The 13,371-nt window shown below is 41.4% G+C and overlaps 1 protein-coding gene across 7 annotated transcripts in view; it reads left to right on the plus strand.

Moving 5' to 3' along the window:
* Positions 1-604: 604 nt before the first annotated feature.
* Positions 605-13,371, plus strand: part of LOC3291047 (gamma-aminobutyric acid type B receptor subunit 2) — a 45,777-nt gene continuing 33,010 nt past the window's right edge. For 2 of the 7 annotated variants that reach the window (XM_061650268.1, XM_061650271.1), the window contains exons 1-2: positions 613-767; positions 3,745-5,306. The gene's annotated coding sequence lies outside the window, so the exon portion shown is untranslated. Of the gene's footprint in view, positions 786-3,033; positions 3,613-3,744; positions 5,307-13,371 lie in introns of all 7 variants that reach the window. The other 5 variants (XM_061650270.1, XM_061650274.1, XM_061650269.1 and 2 more) reach the window with 5 other exon arrangements.

Consider the following 13,371-nt stretch of genomic DNA (forward strand, 5'->3'; position numbering starts at 1 on the left):
TTGTTAGGTCTCTCGCCAAACGCATCAATTCGTTTGAATTTTGCAAACGAACCCACTGCTGCCGCGCATGGCAGATGCGGCTCGTGTCGAGAAAGGAGGTGAACCGGGTGGGTAAAGCCACCATTCCATTAACGAAAAGTCCGTTCTCTCGATGCCATTCGCAAGCATCGGTCATCCCTGGAACGTGTAGGTGTTACTGGTATAGCTTTTCCGAATTTTCCTGCATCTCTCCTGACTTTTCCGAGGGTCACACAAATACGGGCGGCCACTGTTGCTCATTTCTTCGATATTCGGGAAAAACATCTCTCTCTCTCTTTCTCCCTATGTTTTTCTCGATAAAGATGATGCACGAGAAAATGTTACGTTAAAGCTCGATGCGAAGGCTCTGAGCGACAGTACCTAAAAGTGTTTGTTCTGTGTTTGGCGTCATTTTAGTAGCGGTACAATTGTGCCGTTGTCCTGTGAGCGAAAGGTTGCTTCGACAGCTGGAACCCACCCGGTTGCGTGTAGCGCCACGAGTGACAGATAATCTAGGAGAGAGAGAGCCACACACACACACATCCACAGAAATATAGAAAGAGAGAGAGAGAGAGTAAGAGAAAAATGATTGAGAGGAGCATTTCGAACGAGAGGCAGATCAGTGGCATAATGCCGCACGCCAGCATTCTAGATTCGCCATTAGGTCCTTGCCAAGCTGAAGTGACAGTGGGCATTTTTTATCCGTCGATATCGAACCATTTCACGGGATCCCGTGTACCGTCCAAGAGGTGTGCAATTGTGAATGTGTTAGTAGCTACGATTGGGATTAAAAACTGCCATTACTTTGTGCACGTGCGTGTGCTTGTGCGTGTAGGACTGAACAAAAAGTGTTTTTACTTACTTTTCGGAGGATTCGGAGGCAACACACAACCGTAACATACTTTCCTTTCTGTGCCTGCTTGCGGAACATTCAGCAGTACGGGAGTGCTTACCGGATCGGAAGCGTTTTCCGTACTCCACCCTTTTACTTGTTTATGGGAGCCAGGCAACGTCATTAAATGTGTGTCACTGTCCGAGCTAGCAGCGAGCTGGCAGCGTATTGGTGTATGAATTTCCCAAATTATTACTCAGCGCAAATGTTACGGTACCCTCCTGCAATGACGGTTTTTACGAGCCATCGTAGTAGCCTCCGCCCGTTCGGCAAGGACATACTACCTGTAAATGCGAACGCTTTTTAATGGTGTTAAACGTTGCTAAACGGTGCCTACGTACGTATGTAATGAGTGAAGGTGAGAGAACCAGCATCATCATCGTCATCATCCGATGTGCTGTGTAAACGAACGGTAAAATTATGTACTGCATAAGATCAGATCAACTTTTGTTCGTGCCACATGCACATGCCGACCTGATACTGCTCTGCTCGTACAGCCGTACTATTCAAATGACAAGCAACACCGTTACAGTAAGCTTTACACTTACTACTACTAATACCACACTGGCTGCACTACCACTGTTAGCGTGTCGTTACCATTGCTGGAAGGTCCACTTGTCTTCCTCGTGGATAATATGAAGGGTCCTTCAGCTCTGAGGAATAACATCTCAGACGGCGTAGCATTCAGTCCCTTAAACCCTGGCACAGGAACTCTCACTCATACGTTGCTGTTGCTAGCACTGTACATTATTCCTTGGTATTGGATAAAACTGGGTCTTAGTAGTTACTGAAGATTTTTGCACTCGTACCGGAATGTTTCTTGTTCGTTCAGCGTTTATAGTTAGTGAGGGTTTAGCGTTCCACTTTAGCAAATATCTCATAAAAAGCTCATCTTTCCTCGCGTGGAACATGTAATGTAATGGTTGTTCTTGAAATTACCGTATGATACGAAGGGAAAAGTTGAATTAAGTGTGGAAATGTAAAATGATTGAACAGTCAAAAAAGATTAAACAGTCGAAAAAACAATCACTAAAAAAATAGAACAGAATAGAACAAAAGAAGAGTCAAGGTAACTGGGACATCTTCCATTAACACCACTAACCTGTACCTTAACAAAAGTTAATTTTACTTAAAAAAAGATAATTCCTTCGGCTGGAGGAGAGAAAGAAAGTTTTCACGCTCTTTTCCATCGAAAAATTATTCATTACGATTTACAACTTTTTCCATTAAACAACGATGGTGCTTCCATCCAGTGCTATGCTCGCTTGCGAGATAAACACTTTTCAGAAAGGATGTCATTTTCATCACCATCGTCATTCTTATCTACACATCACTTTCTTGTGCAATGTGTGACATAGCCAGCATCCGTTACCATGTAAGCATATAGCAGGAGGGCATACGAAAGCGAAACGACCGTAAAAAGTAGACCATTCACTTGATCGAAATCTACGTACCACTGTGAGCATCGTCATCGGCCGATATACTATGGAAACATAACATTCGTGTGACATTCGTGTGGCTTACGGATGGTTAGAAGTTAGAAAAACTTGGCCTTTTCGCTACAGTCCCAAACATTGCGCTGGTAGTTGGGCGGTAAACTGGAATGAAGTACGCGGTCGAGGTAGACAGCACGCATGGAATCCTTGGCAGTCAAGTAATGTGCGGCTAAGGGTAACCGGGTCAACGGGAATCGTGCCCTCCGGTCGCGAATGCAGAGGCCAACCGAAATTGCAGAGCTCACGCACTTGACTGGTGGTTCACATGTAGCGTTTTATGTAACCTCTTGTAAGCAAAGGAAGAAAGCTTACGGTTATGAAGTGACACAAAGGAGCGAAACAGAGCAAGAGAAACCAAGGTGGATGGAAGCGAGAATGAGAAAGACAGTTAAACGCGGCGACTAGGTAACCGTTGATGGTAGCGATGGTGGCCTTCGATGGGTGAAGTTGTAAATCAATCGTGAAACTCCACGAAAAAAAAAAAACAAACGGCCAGCAAACGCAGGCCGATACTTCCAAGAAAGCGATTTCCCAGAAAAGCTTCACACCACACCATAACTAACCCTACATCGCAGCGAGAGATGTAAAAAGCCTTTGCTAAATATCAATTTGTATTACTTTTGACAGTTCGTATTTACGATCCTTACAAACTTCACACGTAAGCACCGATGAGTTTTTCAGGGAGCAAAAACCAAATTGCCTACCCGGCGCAAGTGAACCATTAGACATATCGTGACTAAGTGAAGGAGCAAGAAATCTACCGCTGGTCTGTGTGGGCATAAAAAAAACTCAATTCGTTGTAAAAGCAAACACATAGTGGTCGAGGGCGTGTGAGTGGTGAAAACACTAAGAACGAAACGGCCCATGTCAAGGGGTAAACAGGGAGGAAAATCAAAATGGACGGAAGTCCGAATGGGTTAGCACCCGGAATCAAACGTTAATTATTGATAGATATCTGCGAACCCATTCATGTGTAGTGGCTTGCTAACGTGATACCGTATACCTCTACTAGCTTATGGGTGGGTGTATGCAATAAGCACCCCAGACACCATGCTCCATATCGAGCGGTTTTTGTAGCGTTTACAACACGCTCAGAACTGGGAAGTGAAATTCGGAAATAACAAAATCTGTACTATCTATGTCAGTGTGTGTGTGTATGTAAATGGAAATAGAGCTGATCCTAGTGGCAAGTCAGTGATCGTCCAGGTTTGTGGTTGGTTGGGTAAAATGTTCTTTCTATCCTGTTTTTTTTACGTCAACCCTTGACTCATTATCGTTGGGTTGGGAAGGATCCACATACTAAGCTTTCTGTTTCACTTATCTTTCTTACATTGCAAGATTTCGGTACAGGCGATAGTCCCGTGCAATGACGAGACAAGTTTTGTTCACATCGTGTATCAGTATCAGGAAACATCGATTTTGGCTACAGCAAGGACAAGTGTCAAAAATGTTGCGTAGGCGTAGGAATAAACTGGAATAGGCTACGGACAATGTTGTGAGTTGCGAAAATCATCCTCTACATAGGAACTCCTTCCTTCCTGCGCCAATGGGCAGGAGGAATCGTAAAAAAAACTACAACAAATAGTAATAACCCAACGAGACACTATCTAGCTGGCAACAGTATAACAAGTCAACGCCTCGGACCCGTGGACTGTTTGGTGAAGGTGGGCAATGCGTCAAGCCAGTCAACTGCACCACATGTGTGAAGATGTTATTTCAGAGTACCGTGTCTCGGAGCGGTTGGAATGGTCGTAAAGTGCTGCCATAGTAACGGGGATGGAAACAAACGACCCGCAAACATAGGAAGCGCATAAAATTCTCCACAAATCTGTCTGCTAGGAATGAACGATTTGAATCGAAATCGAAGAAAAGCAAAATAGGCACACCCGCTCCGTACAAACACAACATCGCTGTAAGTCATATCGTCAAACAAACTCACTCTTCAGCAACGAATTAACGGGGTGTGCTGCCTATGGCGTCGATTTACAGCTCCACTCAGGTGGATGCTTATTTTTCCCGTTCCGGTGCAGACAGGAAATACTGAGTGTTGTGAGAGGTGTATTTGTGTGTGAGTGCGTGAGTGAGTGTGTTCGGTACTGCTGCAAGTGCTCTGATGTTGGTGTTGCCTATGGCTCTACAACAAAAGCTCCCAAAACACATCCATCCGTCACTGGGTTGAAGTGGTGTATCATCATGTTGTTCAGTGGCAGCGGCGGCTGTAGAAGCAGCAGTAGCAGCTGCTGCAAAGGGTGCGCATGAAGTAAAGTGGCGTAATCGGAGTTGGAGGATCGATCAGGAATGCATTAGTGTGTCTATTTACCACTGGTGCCTGCACAGTGTTGTAAGTGCGTGTGTGTGTGTGTGGGCACGTAGGTGTTTGTGAATGTGATCATATGTGTGCGTAGGTTTAGGGCCTGTGAGTGATTCTATCGTTGTGTGTGCAAACGAGACAAGCAGATGCGAAAAGAAAAGCGCCCATCCGGGAAGCAATGTGATCCACTGTGAGCGGAGCTATGGTGGTGTACCGTGGGATCTAAAAGCTGCAGTGTGACGACAGTGAAACATAGCAGCGAGCGAAATTGCATTTTGAAACGATGAAAAAAGGGTTCTGTTACTGAAGGGTTTGCCCATCGCCAGTGACCAGTCTAGTGCACCGGTTGCATAAAAAAGGTTCCACGATAGCACGCGCTGGTGTGACGGCGCAAAGGGAACAAGAAGATAGCTGCAATTCATCATCGTTGCACATGGGCCAAATGCGGTCCTGCAACTTGTGTACACCTGAGGACGTTATCTTTTGATCACGTTAGCAAAAAACAGGCAATTCGTGGAGAAATACGACTGTAAGAAGCAGAACGAACGAACGAACGAACGCCGACGTTCCAAGCTCAAATTGAATCAAGGTAAGTGAAGCGTCCCTAGCCCATCTGCAGTGGTCAGGAACCGTGTAGTACGACTGAACGTTATTCCTGTGTTCTTTTTACGCTTTTTGCACGGAATATTCACCTCTACTAGGGAGATAAGGTACTTTTGTTGTAGCTGAACGGCCACGTTTGATGGTTTGCCATCTTTCGCCTCCATTTCCGTTGCTCAGTCGATTATACTGCTTTCGTCTATCAGTAGACTTCCAATATTTTGACGATGGATGGATGGATAGATGGATGGGCGACTTATCCTGCTCCGTCATGACACTGTTCTGTTCCGTTACATCAGCAAAATTCTGGTTACGCCACTATGGCTTAAGAACAATATCTTCACAACGCCAAACCAGAATGGATAGGACGAACTCGGTTTTAGTTTCGATGGCAAATTTAGAGATAAGCCAGTAATAACACAGTAACGATGTTATCACTTAATTCAATGACGGAGGGAAAAAATCATGGAAACTAATGTGCTTTTATCGTTCGGCGTCTCTTCTAAGCTATACGAGAACCGATAGATAGACAATTTCGTGAGAAAGATGGAGAATTGGTTTCCGAGAGTGCAATTCCACTTCTCGTAACTACGCGAGCCTGGTTCGGTTTGTGTAGGCTTGCCCAGGCACAGCTCTCGTTTTGACTATGATGCTCTTCAGTGGATCGCTGTACTCTACCGTGGTCTTCAGAGCCTATTCATTTCAAGGGGACAAGTATTCTTGAGTTTGAAAATACGTGGGCCGGTCGTACTGGGAAAGTGGAATCACAAAGCAATTGTAGTCCATGGCTAAAGCTTCCATCGTCTAACAAGAAAAGGAATTTTCTAACCAGTCAATTTTGTTACCGGCAATCCTGGACAAATAGAAAAAGGAGCAAATCAAAGTTTATATTTTTCATTCCACATCGCTATTTAGGAACGTTCGGTAGAATCCAGATTGTTGTCTTGTTAACGGTTGTCTTGGAATTTTGGTTAGTATCGTAGAAACCATTTTGTATATCATTTAGACAGCAACATATTTTCAGTCCGCTTGTTTGAAGAATTCTGATTCGTTTTCTATTTGCATGAAGGTGGGTACATGCGTCGATTAAAGTAGAATTTGGCAGTATTTTCTATAATAAGATCCTAACAGCAAATGCCATATCCATAACCAAAAGCAGGATCCCTAGCAGATAAACATTATTATAAACCGCACTGTTTCCTTTCGCACTCTCGAACTCCGTTCACCGTATACCAGATTCACTGGCTGGCAGTGTGTCGGTATCCTAGGCAAAAGTAACAAAAAAATGGTGTTTATTAACTCTTAATTTGATTACCTCGCTTATTATTGGATCGTATGGATCGCTAAGATTCCTTGGCAACAAGCACACAATATGTACGTTGTTGCCCCCGACCTCGAAAATGGCAGCCATGTTTATACTTTTATGCACGATACAAGCACTCGTCATCTGTGAAAGAATATGGATGATTATAAGGAATTTCATTCTTTGTTGTTTTATTAAGAACATTAGGCATTATCCATCAATTACGTAACGGAAAAATGTCAAATTTTCGCCCCCCCCCCCCCTCCCTAGTGTAACAAACTGTAACGTTGGAAGAAACCCCCTTAGTTAGTAGTTATAGCTTAGTTTATTGAGCAATATCAATTTTTTGTGAATTTTTCTTTTTTTTTAACTTTATTTTATGTAAAGAAAAGTTGTCACAAGTAGTAATCAAATTAAAAAAAAATTGACAATCTGATTCTCAACACGGTTTGCAATGTTCTTGTATCACCATCAACAGAAGCGTTTTTCATCCAGCTATCTTCCTGGTCCTCCATAAATATGTCTATCTTTCCAGAAATGTTTCTTTGGATTTAATTGATTATTCTATTTCACATAACATGTGTTCTTTAATATGTTACGCGTGTCTTACAAATTACAAACAAAATCGGTAATGTTTGCAAAAGCTTCGGCTGCATTTTTGATATATTCATAAAATTACGAGCAATGATCAACTCTGGCGAAAAAACGGCTTACTGCATCAACTCCAACTCAAATTTGTTTGAAACGTTGGATTGGATGATTGATTTGGATTGGTATAACACCTGTTTACAGCGTTACAGATGATTCTCGTGCCATTTGCTTCCAATCACTTGCGAATCGCATGCTATTATCCTGTACAATCGAGTGGTAGTCGCAGTAACGGAATGCAACGATACTGTGACGATCCAGTGTTAAGTTTTTACGTCCGTCTGTCCGTCCGTGTTAACCAAAAGTAGCGAGATCTTTTTTAGATCGGCATTAATTGCTATTAAAAAAAAATAGTCTAACATTTTATTTTGCGTTACGTAACAAAAGTTAAACTCCCCCTCTCCCTCATGTAACAAATCTTAACGTTTGATGACACCCCCTCCCTCCCCCTCTATCAGCGTTACATAATTGATGGATGACACCTTAACATTAAAGTGCTGCTTCTTCTTCTTCTATTTGGAGTAACGCGAACATGCCGGCCTATACAGGCATTCGAGACATAATTCATTACCACGCAACCGGATAAGTCAATCCTTGCTTCGGGGGGACGGTCCATTCTAGGCTTGAATCCATGACAGGCATGTTATTGAGTCGTTCGAGTTGACTACTGTACCACGGGGCCGCCGGAAAGTCCTGGTATAGGTATTTAATTAAATAGATTTTCGCTTTAATACTGCAATGAAATTATTGGTAAAATAGGTAGAGTAGGTTTAGATGTTTGTTGAAAGGAGAAATCTACCGTTGTTACCGTTTATGTTATTAGTGTTATAATAGAAATGTTTGATTAATGCACAATTAGTTAATTAAATAATTTATTTTTAGTTACTAAAGCAATTATCAAACTTTCGCATTGGGTTCCTTAAAAGTTACGTACAAAGGAGGAACACTGGTGCACTACGTGCCAATAATTATTTGTATAATCGAGAGAATCTGCCCTGGCTTCTAGATACGATTCCACAGAACTGGAACAAATTAATGGCAGGGTGCATGCAGTGGTTGGTTGAGAAGTGGTTTAATTAACTCACCGTAAATGGAATATCTTTGGTCACCGGGAGGCGTATTTACCTTCGGATGGAGACGCCTGGTGGTTGATGTGATGTGAAATAAACATGCAAATGGAAGGAAATGTTTCATTTCTAACTGACTGACAACTGGCAATTTAAAGGCCGGTAATATTATTTCACGGAAATATAATCTTCTATCTCGTTATCATGAAATGACTGAAATTTACATGCAAATGTGTAACGTCAACTGTTGATTTAGTACAAGTGCTGCCTCTTAAAGTAGAATAGAAGGTGGTCCACTTCTGAGAATAATCATCGAATATCAAATAATTAATGTTATTGTTTGTACAATCGTTTAAATTTAACACAATTACAAATATATTGGCTTTTACGTAATGCTACGAATTCTAATTTTGTTCCTGGGTATGGGGAAAAATCGAGAATAACATAACAAAGCTAATTAAATAAGTAAATCATTTTACTAAACATTTTACTTATAAACTTATATTACTAAACCGATTGCTAGACTAGCCTATATATTGTAAATAATATCCACGTAATATCAGCATCTCTCAATACTACCTAGACCAAGTATCTGGAATGTTTATAAGTATGCAATAATATTCATAGCAAACAACACAAGTAATTTCATATTGATATTCACATTGCTGTATCCCCTCCTGAATAATAATTCACATTGTTGTAGAGCTCTTTTATTAATTAAAGAACTATTCTTATGAGCGTAACACCATACATTAGTGATGTGCCATACGACTCCACCAACGGATCGACCCGGAGTCGGATGCGGCTTGGCCGGAATCGTTTCCGACCCGTGGGTGCAACGAGTTCGGTAGGTTCATGCGAGTTCTATAGGTTCATACGAGTTCGGTAGGTTCATAGAAGTTTGGTGGGTTCAAGCAAGTTCAGTGGCCCATTCCAGTTTAGTAGGATTAGAATTTTGCTTTATTTCATTAAAAAACGTAAACTTTCCTAATTGTAAATATATTCTTCTTTTTTGGCACAATAACCATTGTCGCTCAAGGCCTGTCTGAATCACTAGTGGGTTTGGCTTTGAAAGACTGATTGATTACCCATAACCAAATAGTCAGTCCTACGTATTGGGGAGCACGGTCCTTTCGGGGCTTGAACCCATGGCGGGACCATGGCGTAAATTTACGTTTAATGATGCAATACTATGTATGCAACCGAGCAAATCAATTTTTGTTGCAAGTAATTATATAATACTATCTTTTTATTTTTTGTCGGGACAGTCTGGTGTTGCAATCTTCAACTCGTACGACTTAACAACATGACATGTTCAAATCTACTGAACTGGTATGAGCCTACTGAACTCGCTTGAACCCACCAAACCTACTAAACCCACTGAACTCATATGAACCTACCGAACTCGTATGAACCTAGCAAACTCGTATGATCCTAGCAAACTCGTATGAACCTACTGAACTCGTTACACCCACGGGTTGGAGTCGCGTATGCTTTACTGAACCTACGGAACCTACCGAACCTACTGGAATCAAAATTACGACCCGGAGCGCTCCAGGTCGCATGTGGATGGCTCCGACCCGATATGTTCGGTTCGATCCACCCATCACTACCATGCATGCTAATGCTTGCCCTTTTGCAAATATTTAGCAGTCTTTAATAAATTGAATCATGTCTATCCTTTACATTAGCCTGGGTGTCTGCTATTAGACCAGCGAATCGAGTTTCATTATTTTAAAATAATGTGTTTCAGATCTAACTTACATCGTTCATCAATTCATTTTTATTAACAGATCTGAAGTATTCATAGTTACATATTTGAAGACACGCCAATTTATCTATCCTATAATGCTGAAAAGAAGTCCATATTCAACAACCAAACGACCGATGTTTAACTCTGCGGATCCTTAAGCCCGATGCGTTAAATGTCAAACGAAACACTTTGCTAACTAAATACTCTCCTTCTCCTTCTTTTTATAATCGCATTACGGCGTAACAAACTACGCTGTCATAATTTGATAATTGCATAATTTTATAATTTATTCAACTTGCTGGCCTATTTAGGTTAAACAATTTCTATTTCTAATCCATAGCTGCAACTGCCTTTAATAATTTAATGCCTAAATTGATTCTTAACAACAGACTAAATTAATACCGGCCTATACCAGCTTTCGAGACTTATTAAGAATCACTCCTTGGCTACTGGAAGACGGTTAAAATGAGGCTTGAGCTCATGTCGGGCATGGGTCACACAACATTAATATATTTTTATTGGTTCTGAAAAGAGAGCAGCTCAACTTCACGCCGTACAATCTCGCTGAGAGGAACTGAATTATTGTCTTAATTATATACAGTAAAACATAATCGAAATCTTTAAAATACAGAATGTTAATACGGCACACTTTTTCATGATTAGATAAACAGTATGGCGCACTCCGTGTTTTAAAGCTGAACAGAGCGTTTGAGTAACGAAAAATTAAAAATCATCAGCACTCTAAAAATTCTGGCGGTTAAGTAGTTATATATAGTCATATGTGCACCATATATCACACTTGTTCAAAGGATTTGGAATCATAGTCTGTGATAGTAATGCTTTCGAACGTTTTTGTGAATTTTGTAGGAAGTGATTTGAGTTTTCTTGATTTTTAAGTTGATACGACTTTCATGTTTTAAGTTGTGATGTTTTTTATTCATTAAAAAGACGCAAACACGAAGAAACATCATTATCACTCGAATGAGTTTGAAATTACATGTACTCTTTCAAACATACCATTGCCTTGGCACCTGCAACTTTATGTGGGGTGACAGCAAAGAGCGAGTTTCCTGAGATGACTGCAGATGAAAATTTTATAGCTGGTACGCAATGTCTTACAACAACCCAACCCTGCTAAATATGCGAGGTTTGTGTTCGTTGATAGGTTATGGTGAAAAGTAAAACATAGACATAACCGAGAAACAGAAATCAGCAGCATCAGTGCAAACGACTTCGAGCTACGTGTGTATTGCAATGTGACGTGATTTCACGCTTTTGTGGTTCCTTTCTACTTTTTCACAATCTACCATTAACACGCATCCGTCTCATAGAATAACGATTTTTTTAATCACTAAAACTCAAAACCCTTGCACGTGTTAAGGTTTATGTCGTGAAGGTGCGATACGAGTGCCATGGTCATGGTGTATGATTCTTTCTAGTCCACATTTGCAGAGTAGAACGAGAATAAGGAATGAATGAAAAGGAGAATATGTAGAATATGTATACTTGCTTGGGGAAAATGGATCTCACTCTCACCAACACATGTTATGGGGGTTTCCATTTCTATTACGATTTCGCAACAGTGATAAGCGCATAGAAATTAAAACACGTTCTTTTGGCAGTGGCGTACGACTGTCCCTTACAGCATCTTGCCACCAATGCTTACTTGTGCAAGTTTGTGTGCGTTTTTAATGGGTTTTGTTATTCGTTTGCTTACGGTGTACGATTCCACTCAATCCATCTGAAGCAAACCTCACATTTATAAGGAGAAAAACCATTTCGTGTTCAGCCACGCACTGATACTTGGTGAGAAGGGCTTACCTCAACCATACCTATCATATTCTCTATTATCGCCAACGAAGCTTCCACAATCAAAAGAAACAACTTTCAAGAAACAAAATTAATAATTAAATAATTAATACGATAATAAAACACAACAATAAATATGAGATGCTTCTGTAGCAAAGCTCGCGGAAACTGAGAAGTCATCGTCTTATCGTTACCGGTTTTGTGAATACAGTGAGTAATAACTTCCACAATGGAAGCTTTGTGCTTACAGCTAAGTCTAGCAATAACAACAATCACAATACTCTTTGCATTTATTTACATATCCTTTGCATGCATGCACCTGTGTGTGTGAAAGTGGGAAAAGGACATGTAGGAACAAAAGGATGTTAACATCGTAACGGGACGATGAAGGTGAAGGTCTAATCCTTCATACCTGGCGTAAAAGACATGTGATGAAGTGAATTAGACCATCCTTCATACACATGGGTGATTTTTTTTATAACAGTTACATCAGAAGTGTGTGTATGTGTTGTGTGCTTGATTATTTTCGCATAAATAAAAAACAACTTTTTCCCCAGGACTTTCAACACGCGCACCGAAAGTGTGTGCGCTTCCCGGGCATTTGGAATGCGATACGCAGCGTCGAGATAAAACTGTATTTTCATTCATAAATCCCCACCAGGGGTAAATTAATCTTCTACCGCGAGCATTGTTTGATGCGCTCGAGATGGCAGCAGCCAGGAGAAGGATTCTAGAATGCTAGAATGGATAAAGTTTTCCTTTCGGCGTGGAGAATGTTAAGCCTTTGTTCAATATTGAACCTGCTTCCGGCTTCCACCGTACAAACAAACAAACAAACCCCGACGGCTTTGAACAGCCCGGTTCGTCCGACCAGTGACGCAGCAGCAGGACTGGTTTTACTCTGTTTGACGTCGAGATATCCGGGAAATTTCATTTCATTTTATTTCATTTTTATTCTCACCATTAGCGGCGGGCCCTTCCGTCGTTACGCTAGCGGAACAGAAAATGCATAAGGCATCGACCGACTCCTTTCATATCCCGGCGATCATCCGCCTATTCGTTCACTCGTCTGTTTAAGATCCAGTCTTCAACCGACGTTAAAGAGACAAAAGATAGCTCGGTTGGTTGAAATTAAATTGATTCCCTAAGAAGCCACATGGAATTAATTTACATACTTAATGTGCACCCCATGAACATGGTGGTTGGGAGGAGGCAGGATCCTTTCGTTCCATTTCTCTTTCATCTACCGCTCAGTTGGGTCTCGATTCCATGTTTGGATGCGAGCTTGGGCGAACATTTAAACACCTCAAATGCGTCCAGAGTGTAATGAAACGTAACGAGGCTTCGCTTCCATCCCAAAGCCAACTGGAAGTTGAGCAGAGACGGAGCAACTTTGTGGACGTGAGATTATGATGGAGGAATCGCTAGATGAAACAAATGAAACATGGTTCCCGTTCACCCGCTGTATGCGAGT

This window comes from Anopheles gambiae, chromosome 2 (assembly GCF_943734735.2).
Source record: "Anopheles gambiae chromosome 2, idAnoGambNW_F1_1, whole genome shotgun sequence".
Taxonomy (NCBI): Eukaryota; Metazoa; Arthropoda; class Insecta; order Diptera; family Culicidae; genus Anopheles; species Anopheles gambiae.